The 21,294-nt window shown below is 42.8% G+C and overlaps 1 long non-coding RNA gene across 3 annotated transcripts in view; it reads left to right on the forward strand.

The window, feature by feature from the left end:
- The window catches only part of LOC146007040 (uncharacterized), a 143,261-nt gene that overhangs the window by 18,763 nt on the left and 103,204 nt on the right, over positions 1 to 21,294 (forward strand). For all 3 annotated transcript variants that reach the window (XR_014444210.1, XR_014444209.1, XR_014444208.1), the window contains exons 2-3: positions 19,522 to 19,663; positions 19,744 to 19,828. This is a non-coding gene — a long non-coding RNA (uncharacterized LOC146007040). The remainder of the gene's footprint in view (positions 1 to 19,521; positions 19,664 to 19,743; positions 19,829 to 21,294) is intronic.

The raw sequence follows: 21,294 nt of genomic DNA on the forward strand, positions 1-21,294 counted from the left end.
ATGCGCGCATGCGCATTAATCACTTCGGGGGTTATTTGTTATGGCGGTACGGGGTACTGGCAATGCATCTTTTTACCGGTACGCCATACCACCCCGTACCGCCATACTTGCACCTCTGGGTGTGTGTGCTTAGGACTATGCAAAGCATGCTGTTTCCCGGGTGCTGCATTGGGTCTGTTGTACTCAGCACCGCCGATCACTGGGGGAACCATCCAGCTATATTACAACCATGATTACCATTTTATGTGCTAAATGTCCATCCCCCATCCCCTTCTGCACTACATGGTCTGCATTATTTGCTATATCATCATTTAGAAAATCTTGGTGCTGTCTGCAAGAGTAAGAGGAGCTTTGAAGGGAAAATGAAAAGGCAATATAAGGACTTGTAAATGTTTATAAAACAATTTGAATTGATAGAAATGCTCATAAAAGCACCTATAGAAATATACAGTACTGTACATGTAAAACTTTGATACAAACATAGAACACTGGTACAATACAGTTAGATTTAAACTGGGTACACCCTAGACAATTTGTAAATTTTAAGATATCACTAACGAATTTCATCAGAGCCGGCCCTAGCCTAAATGACGCCCTAGGCAAGATTTAGGCTCGTACCCCCTAGCACCGCCGCTAGTTCCGCCTCTGACCCTGCTCCCCTTTCCCAGCACCATCAACCCTCATCATAGCAGTTATCATTATAGTGCTCCTACAAGCAATATTTTAAATAGAAACAGTGCACACATTCAGTGCGCAGCCCAAACAGGGGTGTGTTCTTGCTGGGAAGGGGCATGGCCACACAATGTTACATCTGCCCCCCCCTCCCCCTGCAGTGAACATGGTTTTGTCCATCTAAGAAGGAATTTGTCAGAAAGAATGAACCAAAATACCCCCCATGGTGCTTACACACTGGATGATTTGAACAATTTCTCATTCCGATTGGTCAGAATTGTCTAAATTGTTCAAAAAAGCATAGACTGTCGCCATAATGTGACAAATTACTGCATATTTAGTTATGGAAAAACAAAGCTGAAACAAAAATATAATGATTTAATGATTCGTTTACTGTACACAATGGTATTATACTTGCACAATTTTATATATATATATATATATATATATATATATATATATATATATATATTAGGGCGGAGTGAAAAAACTGAAATTGAGAAATTCAAAATCGGCTAGTGTGGGAAAGTTGTGACTTGACCTGAATAAGAAACGTGCAAAAGCATTTTGATCTGAGTCAACATCTTCTGTTCTGGCAAGAAGCCTAAAGTTTCACTTTTTAGGTGAAAATGACGAAACCTATGAAGATGCTCTGATCTAGTTAAAATTATGTCAGGATGTCTTAGAGTGGTTCATTAATATACTTTAGCATAATAAAAAACAGTACGAGCTTGTCCTAGTGCAAAGTGACTGACTGGCGGGAGAAAAAATCCCTAATAATTGACCCATTTTCGTGGTCACAATTGTGAATATTGTGTGTTTTCTCCTGAACGTGTTTATAATAGCACAAATACTCTAAATGAAATTTCATTGACACTGTGTGAAATATAACACTGCATAATAGCCCTTAATCAGACCTGATCGCAGTACAAATTTGTTCTCAAAATGGGCAAAACAAATGCTGCATTGCAGGTGGGGCAGATGTAATGTGCTGAGAGAGTTAAATTTGGGTGGGGTGTGTTGAAACTGAAATCTAAATTGCAGTGTAAAAATAATGCAGCAGGTATTTACCCTGCACAGAAACAAAATAACTCAACACAAATCTAAAGGTGGCCATACATCTACAGATCGATTGTCAGATCTGGCTGGTTGGAACAAATACCTGGTAATATCTGAATTACAGTTTTTGGCAGTTTTCCAGCATTTCAAAGCAAAGTGCTCTCATCCATTACCAGTATTTTGTTCCAAACAGACAGATCGGACAATAAATCTGTAAATGTATGGCCACATTAACTCCCTCTGCACATGTTACATCTGCCCCACCTGCAGCTGCATTACAGCATATAATTATGCCAAAGATAAGCCAATATATTAACAGTTAAATACATTAAAATGCATTATGCTGTAATAAGTATTGCTGATCAATCCTGCCTAGCAGGGCTGTCTTTTTGTATGGGCTTAATGGGCACTTGCCCAGGGGCCCCAGGCGTATAAGGGCTCTATCTTGATAGCGGAGGATCCCCTTTTTCCAGGGATACCAGAATTTTGAAAATTGGCCCTGGGGAACTGCAGATATCCAACTTCAAAGCAGCAGTCCACATCCAAACTGTTAATTACAATTTCCAGTCATATTTCTCAGGTTCTCTCTGACTTAGAGTTTTTCTGAGAGTCTGTGGACACTAGCGGCTTGTCTCTATCATGCCCACAACCAGAGATATCAGCCTTCAAGCAGCCGGTCCCTGCTCCAGCTCCAAACGTCTGGTGTAGTTTTATATTTTTGTCAATGGATTGCTCTGGCTCCTGATCTCTGATACCCAAGTTCCCAGCACCTCCTGAAAGTTGGGACTCTAGGTTTTTATACTAGGCTAAGAAATCTATTTCCAGATAATAGGGATATTTTGCAGTCAAACAAGCTGCCCTTCCACCGGAAAATGACAAATATTAAGCCCACTCCATTATCCAACCGTCCCCTGTGTATAAAACACCCCCTACCTCCCTGGAAGTCATTTACAAGGGACCCTTCATACAGCTCAGTGCCCCCTTCCACACGTTAGTGTTCACCCTCCCACCACCTGTGCAGTAAAGGAGTAATTAGCAGAAGTTACTGCTCCAGGTCCTACATGTTGAATGGAAGATAGAGCACCCCTGCCACCCGTGGGACATCAAAGCTGCTGCTGATACCACCCCCCACCCCTAGGAGGGGAGAATGGGTAAGGGCCCCAGTGCATTGCTTTGCCCAGGTGCCCACACTGCTGTTAAGACGGCCCTGCTGCCTAGAAATGAACACAGTGATTGGCATATATGTACTGCTGGACACCACTCATAGAATGATTAACCTGTTATTTTTTGAATCAATGTTCTTGTTTTTTTTCCCCTAAACATTAGATGTATTTGTTTATTTATTTATTTACAGTTTCTTATATATCGCAGCAGATTCTGTTGCGCTTTACAATAGTAGACAGTGATAAAACAAACTGGGTAATGACAGACAGACTTGGGGGTTAAAGGGCCCTGCTGCAAGCTTACAATTTATTACATCATAATACACTTCAACGTATTTAACAGTTAATATATTGGCTTATCTTTGGCATAATTATATGCTGTAATGCAGCCCAATCATGTTCCCAGTATAGGGGATGCAACACTGTTTTTCTGTCAATAAACAGAAGTGATATGTAAAATGATACATTAGACAGTTTACACTTACTTGTAATACTTATTGTAACAGTTACTGTTTTTCAATAACAGACTGCAACAGTTATTTCTTATTTATATACACAGGGTTGTCTATCTTTGTATATGCACTGCAAAGAGAGCAGCATAAATCCAATTTCATGTATTTCAGTGACACTGTGTGAAATATAACACTGCATAATGGCACTTAATCAGACCTGATCGCAGTACAAATTTGTTCTCAAAATGGGCAAAAAAATGCTGGACTGCAGGTGGGGCAGATGTAACATGTGCAGAGAGATTTAAGGTGGCCATACATCTACAGATTTATTGTCCGATCTGTCTGGTTGGAACAAAATCCTGGTAAAAGATGAGAGCAAATGACAGTTGACCATTTGCTTTGAAATGCTGAAAAACTGTCATTCAGATATTACCAGCTGTTTGTTCCAACCGGCCCAATCTGACAATCGATCTGTAGATGTATGGCCACCTTTAGATTTGTGTGAGTTATTTTGTTTCTGTGCAAGGTACTGTAAATACCGGCTGCATTATTTTTACACTGTAATTTAGATTTCAGTTTCAACACACCCCACCCAAATTTAACTCTCTCAGCACGTTACATCTGCCCCACCTGCAATGCAGCATTTGTTTTGCCCATTTTGAGAACAAATTTGTACTGCGATCAGGTCTGATTAAGGGCTATTATGCAGTGTTATATTTCACACAGTGTCACCGAAATTCCATTTAGAGTATTTGTGCTTCTTCTATTATAAACACGTTCAGGAGAAAACACACAATATTCACAATTGTGACCATGAAAATGGGTCAATTATTAGGGATTTTTTCTCCCGCCAAAGTCAGTCACTTTGCACTAGGACAAGCTCATACTCTCTTTTACTATGCTAAAGTATATTAATGAACCACTCTAAGACATCCTGACATAATTTTAACTAGATCGGAGCATCTTTATAGTTTTCGTCATTTTCACCAAAAAAGTGAAACTTCAGGCCTCTTGCCAGAACAGAAGATGTTGACTCAGATCAAAATGCTTTTGCACGTTTCTTATTCAAGTCAAGTCACAACTTTTCCACACTAGCCGATTTTGAATTTCTCAATTTCAGTTTTTTCACTCCGCCCTAATATATATATATATATATATATATATATATATATATATATATATATATATATATATATATATATATATATATATATATATATATTTATATATATTTTTTTAAATCAAACCAAAATAAAACATAGAAAATAGGGAATTCTACCTCTGCACTTTCTGGGTGTAATTTGTGGCTTTAGTGATGGCTAGAAAAATGGTCAATTTCTCAGCAGCAGGCTAAAAGCTTGCAATTTGTGATATCATTTCATTGCTTTTTTCTGTTTTTATTAAACTTGAAATTTACAGAAGATTCCACAAACACTCTGCAACAATACTTCAGTATACTATATATATATATATATATATATATATATATATATATATGTATATACACCAGAGGCGGAACTAGCGAGTAGTGGGCCCAGGTGCTAAAAATATTCTTTGAGCCCCCCGCCCCACTCAAAATGGGAACAGTGCGCCAAAGACGGCTGCAGTGTTGTGTGTGTGTGTGTGTGTGTGTGCGTAAGATTAGGGCTACAGGCTGTGGGATGTGTGTGTATGGTTAGGTTTACAGGCTGTGGGATGTGTGTGTATGGTTAGGGCTATAGGCTGTGGGGTGTGTGTGTATGGTTAGGGTTATAGGCTGTGTGTGTGTGTGGTTAAGGTTATAGGCTGCGTGGTGTGTGTGTGTATGGTTAGGTTTATAGGCTGCGGGGTGTGTGTGTGTGGTTAGGGGTATAGGCTGCGGTGTGTGTGTATGGTTAGGGGTATAGGCTGCGGTGTGTGTGTGGTTAGGGGTATAGGCTGTGGTGTGTGTGTGTATGGTTAGGGGTATAGGCTGCGGTGTGTGTGTGGTTAGGGGTATAGGCTGCGGTGTGTGTGTGGTTAGGGGTATAGGCTGTGGTGTGTGTATGGTTAGGGTTATAGGCTGCAGTGTGTATGGTTAGGGTTATAGGCTGCAGGGGGTGTGGTTAGGGTTATAGGCTGCAGACTGTGTGCCTGCGTGGTTAGTGCTATAGACTGCTACGGGCGGGAGAGTATGGGTAGGTTTAGGCTGTGGGGAGGGGGATGGGTGGGGTTAGGCTGCAGGTGGGTGGTGAATGGTTGTGCTGTGGACGGGGTGTATATATAGGGTTAAGTCTATGGGGGATGTATAGTTAGGGCTAGGTTACTGGGTGTGTATAACTAAGGTTAGGCTGAGGGTGTGGTGTGATACAGTTGGGCAGCAGGGGAAGGGGGGTGTATGGTTAGTTAGGCTGGGAGGGTTAGGGTTTGTGCCCGTATTAAATTTTTAGTTAATTTCTTCGGCACCCTCCACCCCCCCCCCCTTTAATATGATAACACACATATTTTCTTGCCTCCAGCTTCCGTTTTATTTTAACAAGTTGTATGCAGCGCGCCGCCGCCCCCCTTATAATTCCCAATGTTTCAGCATCGTAATGCGCTCCCCCCCCCTCCAAATAACTTACCCCTGGCACGGCAGCGCTGCTGTTTGTGACGCTCCGCCACTCCTCCTGGAGCCCTCCTTGCTCAGCCTCAGAGCAGACAGGAATTCACTTCCTGTCGGGCTCCAAGACTGAGAGCAGCAACAGGCAGCCTTGCGATTGGCTGCCTGTTGGAAGGAGGACGGTCACCGCCAGACACAGAATGGATGCAGGGCGCTGCTGCATTTGCTTCTGCATCCATGTCTGCCCCACATGTACGTGCACCTGCTGCCCTGCCATGTACCCACTGCCATCCGTGCGCGGCCATGCACGATATAAAAAAAACCCCCATGGAACTTTGTCATCGGGCAGGTGGCAGCACCGGGCCCCTTCAACTCCTTGGGCCCCGGTGCACTGCCCCGTCTGCACCGGCGGTAGTTCCGCCCCTGATATACACTGTATATATGTGTGAAGTCAGGCTCAAGTGTCTATTTATCAATGTAGCTGTAATCGGAAATATATTTTATTGGCATATCAACCTAAAGCCCCATACACACTAGATTAGTTGCCTATCCTCCCAGAATGGCCGGGTGGCTCCCGAAAATTGGGTCCCCTTGCCGGCCCCTCCGGAAAGGTGTTCAATTCTCCCAGATACCAGCGCCCCTTCCCGCATCTCCCCCGCTGCAGTGTTAATTTCCTGCGTGGCTTTTTGGGGGTAGGGGGTATGTCTAAATATGCAAATCACGTCATTTAACCGGGGCGGGTCGCTTGATGATGTCTGCCCAACCCCCCAAAGTGCTGCTGACAGTCTCCTCTCTGGGCTTCTCACGTTTCGGGTGGATCTTCTAGACACTCTGTAAGGTTGGCAAGTTTCTCTCATCGCTGCCTACTTCCAAGTGAAGTGGGCAGTCTGGGTGGTTGTGATGATGCTAGCCAGGACAGCACACAAGGGGGTTGTGCAGAGATGTCGGGAGACTTGCTTTCCCCTATGGGGGCTAGAAAGTTCATCCTATTTTCAGGAGCCTCCTGGCAAATCTGGTAGAGTAAACAAGTATGGCTGAATCAGTTTACAATGCCAGGAGTCATGGTTTTGTGCTATTCATGCTATTTATATAGAAACCTGTATTAGTTTTGAAAGGCAATTAGCTCCACTTTAAGTTTGCACCTCCAAAGTCGGTGAAAATTAGGAAAAATTCCTTATTTTAATTAGAGATGAGTGGTTCGGATTCTGTGGAATCTGAACCGCTCTGAACATAGCCAGCCCGATGTCCCGCGAGCCGCGCTCGCGAGTTTCCGGCTTTGTTCAGAAACCCGATTGCGGCCGAACGCGAGAATCTGGCGTCAGATTCTCGCGAGACGCCAAGTCTATAAAAGCTCAGCGTCTAGAGAATTTGGCGCCATTTCACAGTCATGCTTCCTGTTGCACACAGCTCTGCGTAGCAGTGCGGTTTGGGGGCACTGTGCAGGCTAGAGGGGTGTTGTAAAGTTGTGCATTACTCATATTAGTGTGCAGAGGGGTGTTGTGCAGCAGAGGGGTGCAATCAGTGCAGAGGGGTGCTGTGCAGTGCAGACTCAGAGGGGTGTTGTGCAGTGCAGAGAGGTGTTGTGCAGTGCAGACTCAGAGGGGTGTTGTGCAGTGCAGACTAAAGGGGTTTTTGTGCAGTGTGGAGGGGTGTTGTGCAGTGTAGAGGGGTTTGTGCTGTGCAGAGGAGTTTGTGGCAGTGCAGTCAGTGCAGAATCAGCAGAGGGGTTTGTGTGCTGGGTTATATATATATTAATATTATATATGTAATTAAATATACTTAATTATATTGTAATTGTACTGGTCGTGTGTTAGGCGGGCATGCTGTCAGTCAGAGTAGTGGGGTAGAGTAATATACAGGCAGTCAGTCAGCTTTTGTTAATTTTTTTTTCCATTGTGGTGTGTGGTCACTGTGGTGTGCTGCACTGCAATCCAATACAACATATACTACTGTCAGAAGCAAAAAAGTTCAGTGTGTGATTATTCTGCCTCCATGGTCCACGCAGTGTTATCCAAGGCCCGTCCATAAAAATACAATATAATAAAAATTTATTTTGATGTTCTTTATTTTTTGCTGTATATAACTGCACCCCAATAGTATACACCACAAGTTCCGTGTGTGATTGTTCTGCGTCCACGCAGCATTATACAAGCTGCGCATTAAATATAAAGTAAAAAAATCCAAATCAATTTTTCTCTTTTGTATTCATTGTTTGTGTGTACTGCTGTGCACCCATAGTATACTGTCAGAAGGTGCATTTGTTCGGCCTTCACGCAGCTGTTGTTAGCTGTGCATTAAAAACAAATGAAATGAATTAAAGTAAAAAAATCCAAATCAATTTTTCTCTTCGTATTCATTGTTTGAGTGTACTGCTGTGCACCGATAGTATACTATCAGAAGGTGCGTTTGTTTTGGCCTTCATGCAGCTGTTAGCTGCGCATTAAAAACAAATTAAATTAAAAATAATCCTAATCAATTTTTCTCGTCTTTTTAAAAAAAATTGTGTGTACTGCACCCATAGTATATACTGTCAGAAGCCACTTGTGTGGCTTAGCATAGTTATCCAGCTACCTCGGTGCAAACTTTTGCCCTATAAACAATATTGTGAGGTGTAAAGTGGTCAAAATTGTCTGGAAAGGGCTGGAAATTAATGTTATTGAGGTTAATATTACTCTAGGGACAAATAAAATGCAAAAATTACGTGATTTGGGTGTTTTTTGACCATTTAAAAAAAATCCAAATCCAAAGATTTTTGCAGCCGCTTGACAAAGCCAAATCCAAATCTTCGGCCCCGGAACTCATCCCGAATTGTAATGTCATTGGGCGGGAGCTTCCACTCCAGGAAGCATTCATAGTGTCTGACATGCAGTGCCGGGTTCATGGGCTCTCTTGTAACTGTCAGTCACGGTAACATTCCACTACGGCTTACACCCCCGTGCAGCGTTAAACCCCCAGACCGGCATGCTACACTGGTTCGCCTGTCAGTCATGCTGCACCGGCCCTCCCTACCTCTCATTGTACTGTGGATTCCCAGCCCGGTGCACTACTCTGCCTGCCACTCCCCTGCATGGTGCACTACTCCTGCCCGGTGAGATACTCTGGCTCCCACTCGGTGCGCTAGTATTATTAATAATAATAATAAAAAAAAAAAACACAAATCTGTGCAGGGGATTGCTTGCTGTCCCCTGGGGCCCCCCAAGCCGCCGGGCCCCATAGCAACTGCATCCCCTGCACCCACAGTAGTTCCGCCACTGCTTCTTACATCATGTAAAGCATACCTCCCAACCGTCCCGGATTCGGCGGGACATTCACGATTTACGGCCGATGTCTCGTCGTCCCGGTACTGCTTACCGCAGTCCCGGCTTCCCGAGACGGTTGGGAGATATAAACCACGCCCCCACGCTCTCTAGGACGTCACTGTGCCTCCAGCGTATGTGCGCAAGCTGCTGGGCGGTCACAGTGACGTCCTCTTCCTATCCAGCAGCTGCCATCTCTGCGCGTCTGAGTGGAGCATGAAGTCCTGCAGAGCCAGCGAGCGGTAAGTACGGACAGACGGGCGGGCGGGGGGGGGGTTGGTTGGTGTGTGGGGGGAAATTGCCAGTGCCTCCTAAGAAGCGACGAGGCTGAAGTTATATTACGACGAGCGGCGAAAACGGGGCGTGGCCGGATTTCGCGTCACCCCGTGAGGCCACGCCCCCTTTCCTCGAGGCCACGCCCCCTTTTCGGGAGCCGCGCGAACGTCCCGACCTCCCAACTTCAAAAGTTGGGAGGTATGTGTAAAGTTGCCTGTGTGCAAATCACCACATGATTCTGAATAGCTGAAGAAAAGTCTCTCTACTAGCAGCAGTCATGCTGAACAATGGCTACAGAGGCACTTCCCTTTTTAACAAACATTTCCTGTATAACAAACACTTCCTGCATAACAAGTGTCTAGGTCAGTGATGGCTAACCTTGAAACTCCAGCTGTTGTTGAACTACACACCCCAGCATGCCCTCTTACAGTTTTACTATTTGGCCATGCTAAAACTGATGCTGGGCATGCTGGGATGTATAGTTTAACAACAGCTGGAGTGCCAAGGTTAGCCATCACTGGTCTAGGTTGATATGTTTAATAATGTATTGCTTACTGCTGCAGGAGTTCTACCTACAGGTGATGTACGTGTATGACCTGTTTGTAGAGTTTCCTTCTTTCCTATGTCTATACAGCTATACAATCTATGAAGATACAGTATTGAAGTTCTGTGCTCTTATGTAAGGAAATTAACTAAAAAATATAACTCTGTTCATAAGGGATCCAATCTTCCACAGGGAAATCATATTTTTTTTAGCACCTGGCAGCCAGACCCAGAAACAGTGGTACGCTGTGTGAGCTCCGTGAAAAACCCATGTCGACCTCGCGACCTGTCGACACAAAGGGCAGTATTCAATGTCAAATGTTCTCCGTGCATGGCGAGAGATTTTTTCTCTCGCCATGCACTCTCCGTGTTCCGGAGCCTCCTGCTCCCCCTATTCAACGTGTTAAAGACTCGCCGCCACTCGCGGCGAGTCTTAACCCCTGCAGCGGACAAGCGTCCGCGGCAGGGAGCTGTCAGGGAGCCGGGGGACGTAGCAGCCAAGAGAGATTAAAGTCTCTCTTGGCTGCTGCAGGGGATATGGGGTGGGGAGCAGGGCTCCCCTGGACCCAGGCAGCACAGGCTGCCCCCCCTATAGCCAGCGGGGGACCCAGTATTCACTGTACCCGAACGTGCATCGGGTGCAGTGAATATATGAATATCTAATGAGCGGCTCGAGCGCTCCGGCCCCCTGCTGGCTGCACTGTGTAAAAAAAAAAAAAAAAAAAAAATGTCAAAAAATATTTTTTTAAAAATTAAATATATATTCATGTGCTATAGGCACATGAATAAAAATAACATGGCCCTTCACAGAAAAAAAAACCTGATTTTTTGACACCAAAATTAAAAAAAACACCCTTTTAGTTTAAAAGTTCACATTCCTGCTCTCCATCAAAAGATGGAGAATTTCTACACGGAGAGAGACGGCGAGAATCACTTAGAAAGACGGAGAATATTTCACATTGAATAGGGTGGCTCGCCTTTGGAGAAAAAAAACCTCTCTCCACCGCGTGAAAAGCACAAACTCTCCAGAAATCACAGCGAATTTTTCTCATTGAATACTGACCAAAGTACTGTTGACTGTTTCACCTGTACATTCTAAATGTCGGTATTTTGACCTTGTCGGGATTTAAAATGTCGGGATTTTGTCCTTGTCGGGATTTTAAATGTCAGGATTTTGTCCTTATCGGGATTTTAAATGTCAGGATTTTGTCCTTATCGGGATTTTAAATGTCGAGATATTGACCTTGTTGGGATTTTGCCCTTGTCGGTATTATGACCCATTCGGGATTTTGACCCTGTCGGGATTTTGACCGTCGGGATTTCATACCGAATCCGTGTGTGTAGTGTAGTAAACACAAAATTCTTTATTTCCATGAATGTAACCTGTTTGCCTATGACAAACCACCCGCCCCCTGCAGTGCACATGCTTTTTTCCATTTGAGAAGGAATTTGCCTTTGCGGGTGAACCAGAATAACCCCCATGGTCTATTATCCATACCCTCTTCCCTCAATGGGGCAGATGTATTAAGCCTTAACAAGAGATAAATGCAAGGGTGATAAGGAGAGATAAACATCCAGCCAATCAGCTCCTTACTGACTTTTTTTCAAACACAGCCTGTAACATGGCAGTTAGCAGCTGATTGGCTGGACGTTTATCTCTCCTTATCACCCTTGGATTTATCTCTTGTTAAAGCTTAATACATCTGCCCCAATGACTCATATTGGCTGTCTGGTTATCACAGGTAAATTGCAGAACTTCTGTGTTTTCCTCATTTCCAAGATTCTAATCCAAACCATAAACCAGAGTGCATTAGGATAAAATATATATTGCCTCTTATCTGTGTAATGTTAGTTATATTTAAATATGGTTTGTCATCCTAAATTGTGCTAAGCATCTATCCATCTCCACTACATGTGATTATTACTTTTCTGCCATTATGTTACAGTACAGAATATTTAATGCTGACTCTCCTTGGCAGGAAATTTGTCTGCAAGTGACATTTCTGACAGCAGAAAGAGCACTACCGTTACTATAGTAACACAGAGAGATACAGACACAGGACCATCTCTTGAGATCTGACATCACCGAGTATCGCATCACTCCACAAAGATCATGCTTACATAACAATTAAGATCTGCTCGATTAACTGAATGATACATTAACATGCAAAATGCTAAAATAATAATATGACATATTATTATTTGTTCTGATTGATACTCAAAGAACATCCACTCGAGTCACAAGAGCAAAAACGTGTTATGGAGATCTTTGTGAAGATAATAGGGAGTTCCAAAAGTATGTACATATTAAACAGGTTAATTGTCAGAAGAGGAAGGCAAATGTAATATCATCTATTAGGAGTTAAGATTAGTTTACTCATCATGTGCTCCACATTTGCAAATTGCATGCAATGCGATCTAGTCCATAAAACATACAATTATTGTAACGTGTTTTGGTACCTTAAGAGATAAATGAGATTGAAAAAGATGTTGATTTTATCGCATTTTCGGAAATCGCACCATATTGCACTTTTTTTTAAATCAAATTTTTTGCCTGAATTTGCATATTTAATGAGATGTGAATTTGCAGCAAAAATGCAATATGTTGGGATAAGGTGAGATTTTTAGTCATGAAAAACCAGCACCGGCCCCAACCAGCCAGCAGGGTAATGCCATTCTGCTCCACGGGAGGTTTTTGTTTTCCCTGAGCTCGCCTTAGGACACCTGCGCTACGGTTTGACAGGTGTACCGCGCCAGTCGAACTCCCCATGTGCCACTGTCCCTGGACTTTTTATATAAGTCCCCCTGGCAAAAGCATCATCCCCCAGACCGGTAAGCATGGGAAGGGGTCCTGGGTAAGTGGGGACCCCCAAAGAAGGGAACTTACCTGCCCATGCTGACCCTAAAATTCTTGTTATGGGGAGGGATTAAGTGCCAGACGCCCAGAGCAATCGAGTGCCGGGCGACTGAATGATGGGACGAGTGGCTGATTCTGGGGCCCCTCTGATCCTCGGGGCCTGGGTCAGCTGTCCACTTTGACCGCCCCTGTCACCGGGCCTGCCTTTATCCTTCACCAGTCAGCCTTTTGGGAGATGTTTGAAGTTAGATACATGCTGAAGGACTGGCTACTAGGTATGTTGTTGCTGTACACAGTTACATTGGCTGTAACTGTTTTCTGACATTTAATAAATGGACCCCCATGAGGGAGAATAGCCGGTGGTCATTGGGATCCCGAGTGTCGGGGTTTTAACAGTTGGGATTCCAACTTCAGTGTAATGACTGTCGGAATCCCGCCATCCGGCATCCGTGTCCACATACATCTTTTTTTCTCAATTTGTCACAACATGTAAAACACGGCTGAGCTGTTTTTCCAAATGTACCAAGTAGATGGATTCTGCAAATTTTTTGTAGCAGTAGAATTTGTATAAAGTAATAAAGTAATAGATTAGAGAGTCCAGGGTGTACCAAATTGTGCCATACATTGCTCACTGCTCACTGTTTGGACTGCTCCGGTGTGATCCTGCTTTATAAAGGCCAGAAAGTAGATGGCATTTTTAATACCCACTGCATGCATCACAACATCGCCCTGATTTTGGTGACATGCAGTAAGGATCGGGAGAGTCACAGTAGGCAGGGGGGAAGGGGCAGGGTTGCCTACCCTCCCGGAATGGCCGGGAGTCTCCCCCATTGCGCGCCCCTATCCGCGGGTTTCGGAGGAGGGGGCGGAGCTAAAATGTCACAATCGCGTCATTTTACTGTATGTGTTATGTATATTTAGTTTTACCAAAACATCCTGTATTTTGTCTTATTTTTCCCTTTTTTCTAACAAAAATTTAATTATTTGTACCTGTTTCTGAAAAACGTGTTGACAAATATATGACTTATTTTACTTTAAAAAAGAAGACTCAATTGATTCTGCATTCACAATTTAATGAACTGAGATACTGGTATATGCAATAAAAATATGTTCAATTTAACATAGTAAAAAAAAATTGACTTTGTTGAGTCTGCGCTTTCTCTGGCCCTTACCTGCGCCTTCAGCCGTGCCACTGTGCATGCACATACTGCACCTGGAGAGTGGTTAGTGATGCTGTTTGTGGGGCAGTAGTTTGTTTACATATGACATACAGATGGAGCCGGGCTCCCTCACCGCTGGCGATCCGCCAGCAGCCCGGCGTCCATCTGACTGAGACGCGCGTCTCAGTTTCCGGGCGGCGGGAACCCTCTCCGTCTCCGCTTCATGGAGACGGACAGGGTTAGGGGGGGGGGGTGCGGGGACCCTGGGTGACCGCCGACATGAAAGCGGGGACCCGGGGGAACCGTGCGAAAGGGGATGCGCGCGCATCTCGTACGCGCGCGTCCCCTTTCGCAGATACAGATGGCGGGTGGTGGGGGATGGCGGCTGGCGTCGCCATCGCCATCCCCTGCAAGGAAGAGACCCGCTCCATCTGTAGCTGAAGCTTCCAATACAGATCCTTTAAAGGCTGGTAAGTACCTCTGTTTGCCCCTAAATACTGTAAGTCTGGGCATCAGGCATTGGTGGGTAAGACCCGCTATTTGGCTATTATATTGCAACCACTTCGCTGAGCTTGTTACATTCAGCAGTTTTGTATCTATCAGTCAGTATTGGAGATTTATAATTGCCTGAACATTTCAAAAGACTGCTACAGTACTTTGGAAGGTGTGAAAATTGCCAAGCAAACATTAGTATTCATCATAATGATCTGTAATATTTACCCTATATAGGAAATATAGTCTTTTTTTACGCAACTTTTTTAAACATATTTCAATTTATATAACAAATGTGAGTGACGCTGGCATTTTTAGCCGATATTTTGCACATCTCTCACAGAGATATTGGCACTCAAAGTGTTAATAAAGCCCTGGTGGGGCCTGCTGCTGTTATTGGCTTTCCGTAGTGAAGGCTGCTCCTGTGTCCTCTGCAGGATAAACAGCATCCACAGGCATAAGGATGATCTGTGTACTGCTCAATGATAACCAGCCAAGCTGGTACTACGCAATAAGGACCTGAAAAGAGGATTATAATGATAAGTATAGATTCTTGTAATCATCAAAATACACTGCTCCTAGTAATCTAACAATGCATGTATTACAGATTTCCATACATGAGCACAGGTGGATTAAGTTGGGACATAATTAATTTATTCAAACCATCACAATAAAAACATGGTTTGTAAGGCAATCCTGGATGGGACGTTTGCTTTAAGTTTGTATATCAGTGATTTATAAGCTTTAGAAAATTATTTGGTGGGTTAAATTACAGATATGTTTGGAGCCTCATTACATTATTAAATCGATGTAGGACTTAATGTCACAATGGTAATGGTATTAATGTTATATAACAATATAGATGTTTTGCAGAAGCCAGCTGACGCATGGGCTAATTGTAAATTCATGTTTTTGTTTAGTACTCATTAGCCTCATCTTCCATTTGTGGACATCGCCTCTTGGCAGGAGCCTTCTTAATTTGTGGCGTAGTTAAGGAAACAAAAATACATTTGTATGTGACCTTTCTTGGTTTTACAAATGTACCTGTAGCTGAATATGCATTATTTTGTGACATAAACTGCATTCTAAACAGATTTTCTTTTAAAAATATTCTTTTTGGGGGCAAAATTTCCATCGTATGTGAAGCGCACATTCCTGTTGGTTCTTGACTTCCCAGGTTGGGACTCTGCAGGTCGCTAGTCTCAGGCTGGGTGACAAAGACAGTGGGCGAGATTTAATGCTGCCTGAGTTCAGTGGCAGTGCGAGCTGTCCGCCAAACTCGGACATTTTTTTAAAGGGGAATTAACTTACAGGGCATGGTTTTGCCTCTAAGTTAATTCCCCTTTAACAGCACGCACTGCCGCTGAACTCAGGCAGCATTAAATCTCGCCCTCCCTAGACAAATGCTGGTCAAAACTATGGTGGTCATTTAGAAAGGGGCGAGAATTCCCGTGGCCAGTGATCAGTTAAGCCGCCGCCCTTACAGAGTGATATCCTTCCTTGCAAATGTGCTCTATGTGCGAATGGATGTTTTTGGCTACCGTGCGAATATGTCCGTGCGAATATGTCCGCACGTGCGAATATGTCCAAAACCCATCGTAGCAGACTCACCATATTATCATTTTTAAACTCCCAAGTTCAGAGTAGCTAGAGACCTCCTCGATGTGCGATGAAAGTAGACATATCCAGTCTGGAGCTGATGTCACACATCCTCCCCTAATCCGCTCAGGCACGCCTAGCATTTCCACGGACACGCAGTGTTTTTCCTTAGCACTCCCACTAAATGGTCCATTCCCCCCCCCCCCCCCCCAAATGCCTATTTCCTATCAATCATCTTGTGAATGGCCAATGATCAAAAAAAGTAGCAGAATTTCATTGCAGGATGGTCTTGCCCATGCGTACTGCGACTTGTATGCATGCGCAGTCTACTGATAATCAGCCGCTGTGCAAACTTGCAGCCGTGCGATCAGGTTTGAATTACCCCCTTTATGCAAATAACTCTCTCCCTTACTTACAAAAACTTTCACTCCAGAAATCTCACTTGAAGTTATGTAGACCCTATAAATATTGCACCCTATTACATAGTCCAAGTTGTGGTACAAACTCACACCAAATTCACAGTGAGTAGGTGTGAGTTTGTACTCTCATATTAACTCACACCTAGTACATTTAGCCCCCTGTGTTTTATTATACTATCTAAAAGCAGCTATGCTCTAAAATAACATACGCAGCGAATGCTGCTTTTCCTTACTTTCTCATAAAAGGCGCTATAGTGTTTCTTTGTTGTACACCCCTTATGGCGAAAGGCATGGTGGGAAGTAGCGCCAGGCTGAAGCACCTGATGTTATCAGTTGATTTAATGAAACAGATGATAAGTGGATGCTTGTTCAGAAGCAACACAATCAGTTAGGAAGTCTTATATTGAATATATCAGGTTTCCTCTAAAGAAAATCTGGTTATAAATGACTTTTATGCGGCAGAAGAAGTCGACTCCATCATTCTCTGCAGACCTCACTCATAAAGTGTATTTCATTTCAGCTATGCTCTCGCTGTGTAATCACATCCTGATTGCTTTACTGACCTTGTACTTATTAAAGTCCTCTCACTCGCCCTATCTCTGTGAGGAGAATCTCACTCCCCCCATCGTCAGCAATATCCATGCAAAATAGTTTGTGCGACACTTGGAAAGTGCCGCTGAGCCAGAATTATAGTGGTCAGGGACGATCAATGACACACAGTCTTGGCCTTCATTAACCCATTGCTCTATTATCATAGGAACATTGGCCTCGATTCTGCAGTTCTGGCCTAATATATGTATCAAAGTTAAAGCCACAAACCAGGTAATTGTTGATGGCAACTATATATTCATTGTAACTATCATTTTTCCTGAAAACATCTAGCAACATTTGAATTTTTTTTATTCTCATGCAGTTTTTATTTGAAGGAATCAAAAGATTATTATCTGTATTTTGTAAGTTTTTAAACAAAAAAAATATTGAACCTGATTCAGACCTGATCCCTAATCATCAGCTTTGGAATTTGGGCGATTATCAAACGATTGCGCATCAGCTGCACAGCGCACTATGTATTCGCAGTTTGATCACAGTAGTGGCAGTTTGATTGTCAGGAAGCCGGCATTTGGGGGCGGAAACCTGATGTTTGAAAAAACACAGGTGTGCTGAGGCATTTTTTGAGGAGGGTCTGTGATGTCAGTGCTGACCACTTGTTGCAGGTTAGTGGAAGCCTCGGACCTACTTACATTTGTACACGTGGCAAAGACACGTCTATGTTTCGTGAATTACGTCATGATTTGCGAGTGAATAGCGATTCGTGATCCATTTGTAATTCTCTCACAATTTATCAAGGGGTGTTATCTCTTTCTGTCTGGGTGGCAGCTTTCTCCCCACAGTCCACTGTGACTTCTTTGATTATTCATCGGGTTTGAATCGGGCCCATTAACCGTAGCTGTTATTGCATATTTACCTATTAGAAAAAAAGGCATCTGGGATTGTTGGGGAGTTAGGGGGAGAGGATTCAGGTAAGTTAGAACAGCCCCATCTAGTTCAACCCGCGTTCCAACATTTGTCTCCCAATTCTGCCAGCTTTACTAAACAGTTGGGTAAATACAACTTCCGTTAACGTTGCTAAAGTTTGTGTTATAATGTCTTTTTTTTATTGCAGTTTCAAAGTTAGCATACTGGCATGGTGTAATCTACTACCCCTAAACTATATGGACTAGATGTCATGTCTAGTGCCAAATTGAGTCATACTCCCATTTGTAAATGACAGACCGGAAGATGAGACATTTTCAGCCTTGCTCCTAGGGTAAATTGGGCTCAACAGGTATTCTGTTGCATCATTATCCTCTCAATACTTCATTATCCTCTCATTACACAGTGACAGGGATAAATATATCAGTCAACTACTACTGTAGATGGTTTTCCTGTGACTGGTCAGATCTCAGTGTATTACAGAAAATGAAAACAGAATACCAAAAATCTATGCCAGGGGCTGGCATCGTTTAGCCTGGGCGCATACATTTCGAAGTCTACACACCATAGGATGTATAAAACTAGGGAAGAATATACACAGTTTTTCCAATATGTGTAAAGCATGATGGATCGTATATCGAATGTTGTTGCCCTGTGCAATAATAATAATTGGTGCCCCCTACCATACACACACACACTAAAAATATTGACAGTGCAAGATGTAGGCACACAGCAAATATTTACTCCATAATGCCCATTACACATTATGTCACACCGTAATGCCCATTACACATTATGCAACACCGTAATGCCCATTACACATTATGCCACACACCATAATGCCCATTCTAAATTATGCCCCACACTGTAATGCCTATTACACATCAAGTATCACACTGTCATGACTATTACATTTTATACCAGACGCTGTAATGCCTATTAGAAGCAAGGTCCAGTGTGATGCCAAGCTGGTTAAAAGTGATCCGGCCTAGCCCGCTACTGACCCACACTGTGGCCTAAATGTAATAATCTGAGATATTGCAGGCATTGGTGTTATACTGAGAATATACAGCTGCTATAAGTGTTTGGTTTTGCCTTAAAACTAATTGAACTTGTAATCACAAATCACAGGCTAGTACATTAGGGCCTATATTTATGGTACTTCATAATAATAATAATAATAATAATAATAATAATAATAATAGTAATGGTAATACTTAATCAGTCACTTGGTGTCTATACTGCCTTACAGTGAAACAATGACATTAACACTCAACCAGTTTAATATAAAAAGTACAAATAGACCATACAGGGGGTTTAAATAAACTGTGAATATTAAAAGGGTGATAAAGAGCCGATCTGGGGGCATGGAGACATGACTGCATCATGATAAACCACACCCCACTTCACAGCGCTCATACTGCTGCATTGTATAGTGGGCGCGGGGCTATGATGATGCTATCAATTGCTAACCTCCTTATCATTCTACCTCTTTTTCAGTGCAAACGGATGGAACCTGGGGCAGTGGCCAGGATGAGTGGGTGCAAGACACTTGTCCACTAACCCATTGGACCAAGAATACCACAAGCCTCCCAGCAATATGGACCTCACAGAACACTGCAGAAAGCCTCATTGCGTTGAGGTATGCAGCTTTTGTAGCATACGACTATATATATGACTGAATTACGTATCACCCTTATACATGCATATGCTTGATTCCAGGTTAAGCACAGTGCGAAAACATGCTTTGGAAACGGGCATACAGTCAGCTTTGCATGAGCCTGTTCTTTTATCATAGACACAAAACGTAAGTACAATGCATTAATTAGAAAGGACACATATGTAGGTCAAGTGTCTGCTAGGTCTTTCAGCTGTATAAAAGGTTCTAAAATTAACGAGAAGCTGCTGTGGCACTAATCTGGCGCTGGTGCCAGTTTATTTATAGAATGCTAAAAATGTATAATGTGTTTTTCGAAAGATTGAGTCCTGAACCTAGCTGCCATAGAACGATCACAATTAAATTCTCTTTAATTGCTCTCCGACTGTAAATGATTGCAAATTAGTTTTTGATTTATATCTGTAAATTTGAACAGTTGGAAGGTTTGTAATTAAATTTATCCTTATCACACAGCTCATGTTTTAGTTTTGAACTAGTTTCCTGGGACAGGCCATGAATGGATATATATGACATTGGTCTCTTAAGGGGAGCAAGTTTAACCTTGATCTTTTGAGGGATGGTTGCCTGAATATGCTCTTCTGTCTAGAATTCCCTCCCGAGAATGAAAATGAGCCGTCCTAGTTTGATTTCCTTCCTCTGAGAAATTATGCTGTAAATATGCCCCTCTGGAGCAGTGACGCCGATCTGAGTGATATAGTTGCAGAAGTTGACTTATGGTCTTCTGAGAATAAAATGAAATGTATGAGATTTCCTTCCGCGGGGACCTTTAGCACTCAGGAAAAGTTCCATTATAGGTTAACATTGTCATCATAATCCTATCATATCTGCAGTATCTACTGTATAAACTGCTAAACCATGTTACAGACTAATACAAATGTGCTAAATACCTGAAGACTCCAAGTGTCTTGTGCATAACTCCTAAGAAACTTAATAATTAAGAGCACCAGCTGGCGTTAGCAGGGTAAGTGCAGAAAGGTGAATAATGAATGTGTGCAGAGGTGAATAATGAATGTGTGTAAACTACCAGGATTTAGATGTGCTTCACTATGACTTTTAAATGCTCTTGGCAATCTTTATCTCTCTCACATGATGAGTTTCTTGGAAAAACAACTTTGCCTACAGTGAGAACAATATCTAGGTAACTGTTATTTCATAGGCAACAAAAATGCTTATTGTGTAGATTTGGAAACCTTATTCACTAGTGGAAATAATTCAATAACAGAATATTGTATTTGAGAGAATCTCTCCTTTGCATCTAATTTACATACACTTACAGTAAGCTTTTGAATCACAATGACGGGAAATGCAATTTTTTTTGGCAAGTTCTTAAGCCAGTTTTTCTTTCTGTCAAAAGAATCATTATTATATTATGTGAACTATGTGATATGTTCAATAAAAAAAGAATTCTTAATAAAAAAAAAAGAATCATTTTGGCTAAACAAAGGCCGTTTCAGTTTAGATTAGGGGGAATTTAATTTGGTGCCAGATGGATTTGATGGGCGAATCCACCTGAAACTCCCACACATTACAGCAGTGGGCATCTTGCTCAAAGTGCTCGCTGCCCTGCCAGGACTTCTGTCAATCGGCAGTCTAGG

This window comes from Crinia signifera, chromosome 6, assembly GCF_055691185.1.
Source record: "Crinia signifera chromosome 6, ASM5569118v1, whole genome shotgun sequence".
Classification (NCBI taxonomy): Eukaryota; Metazoa; Chordata; class Amphibia; order Anura; family Myobatrachidae; genus Crinia; species Crinia signifera.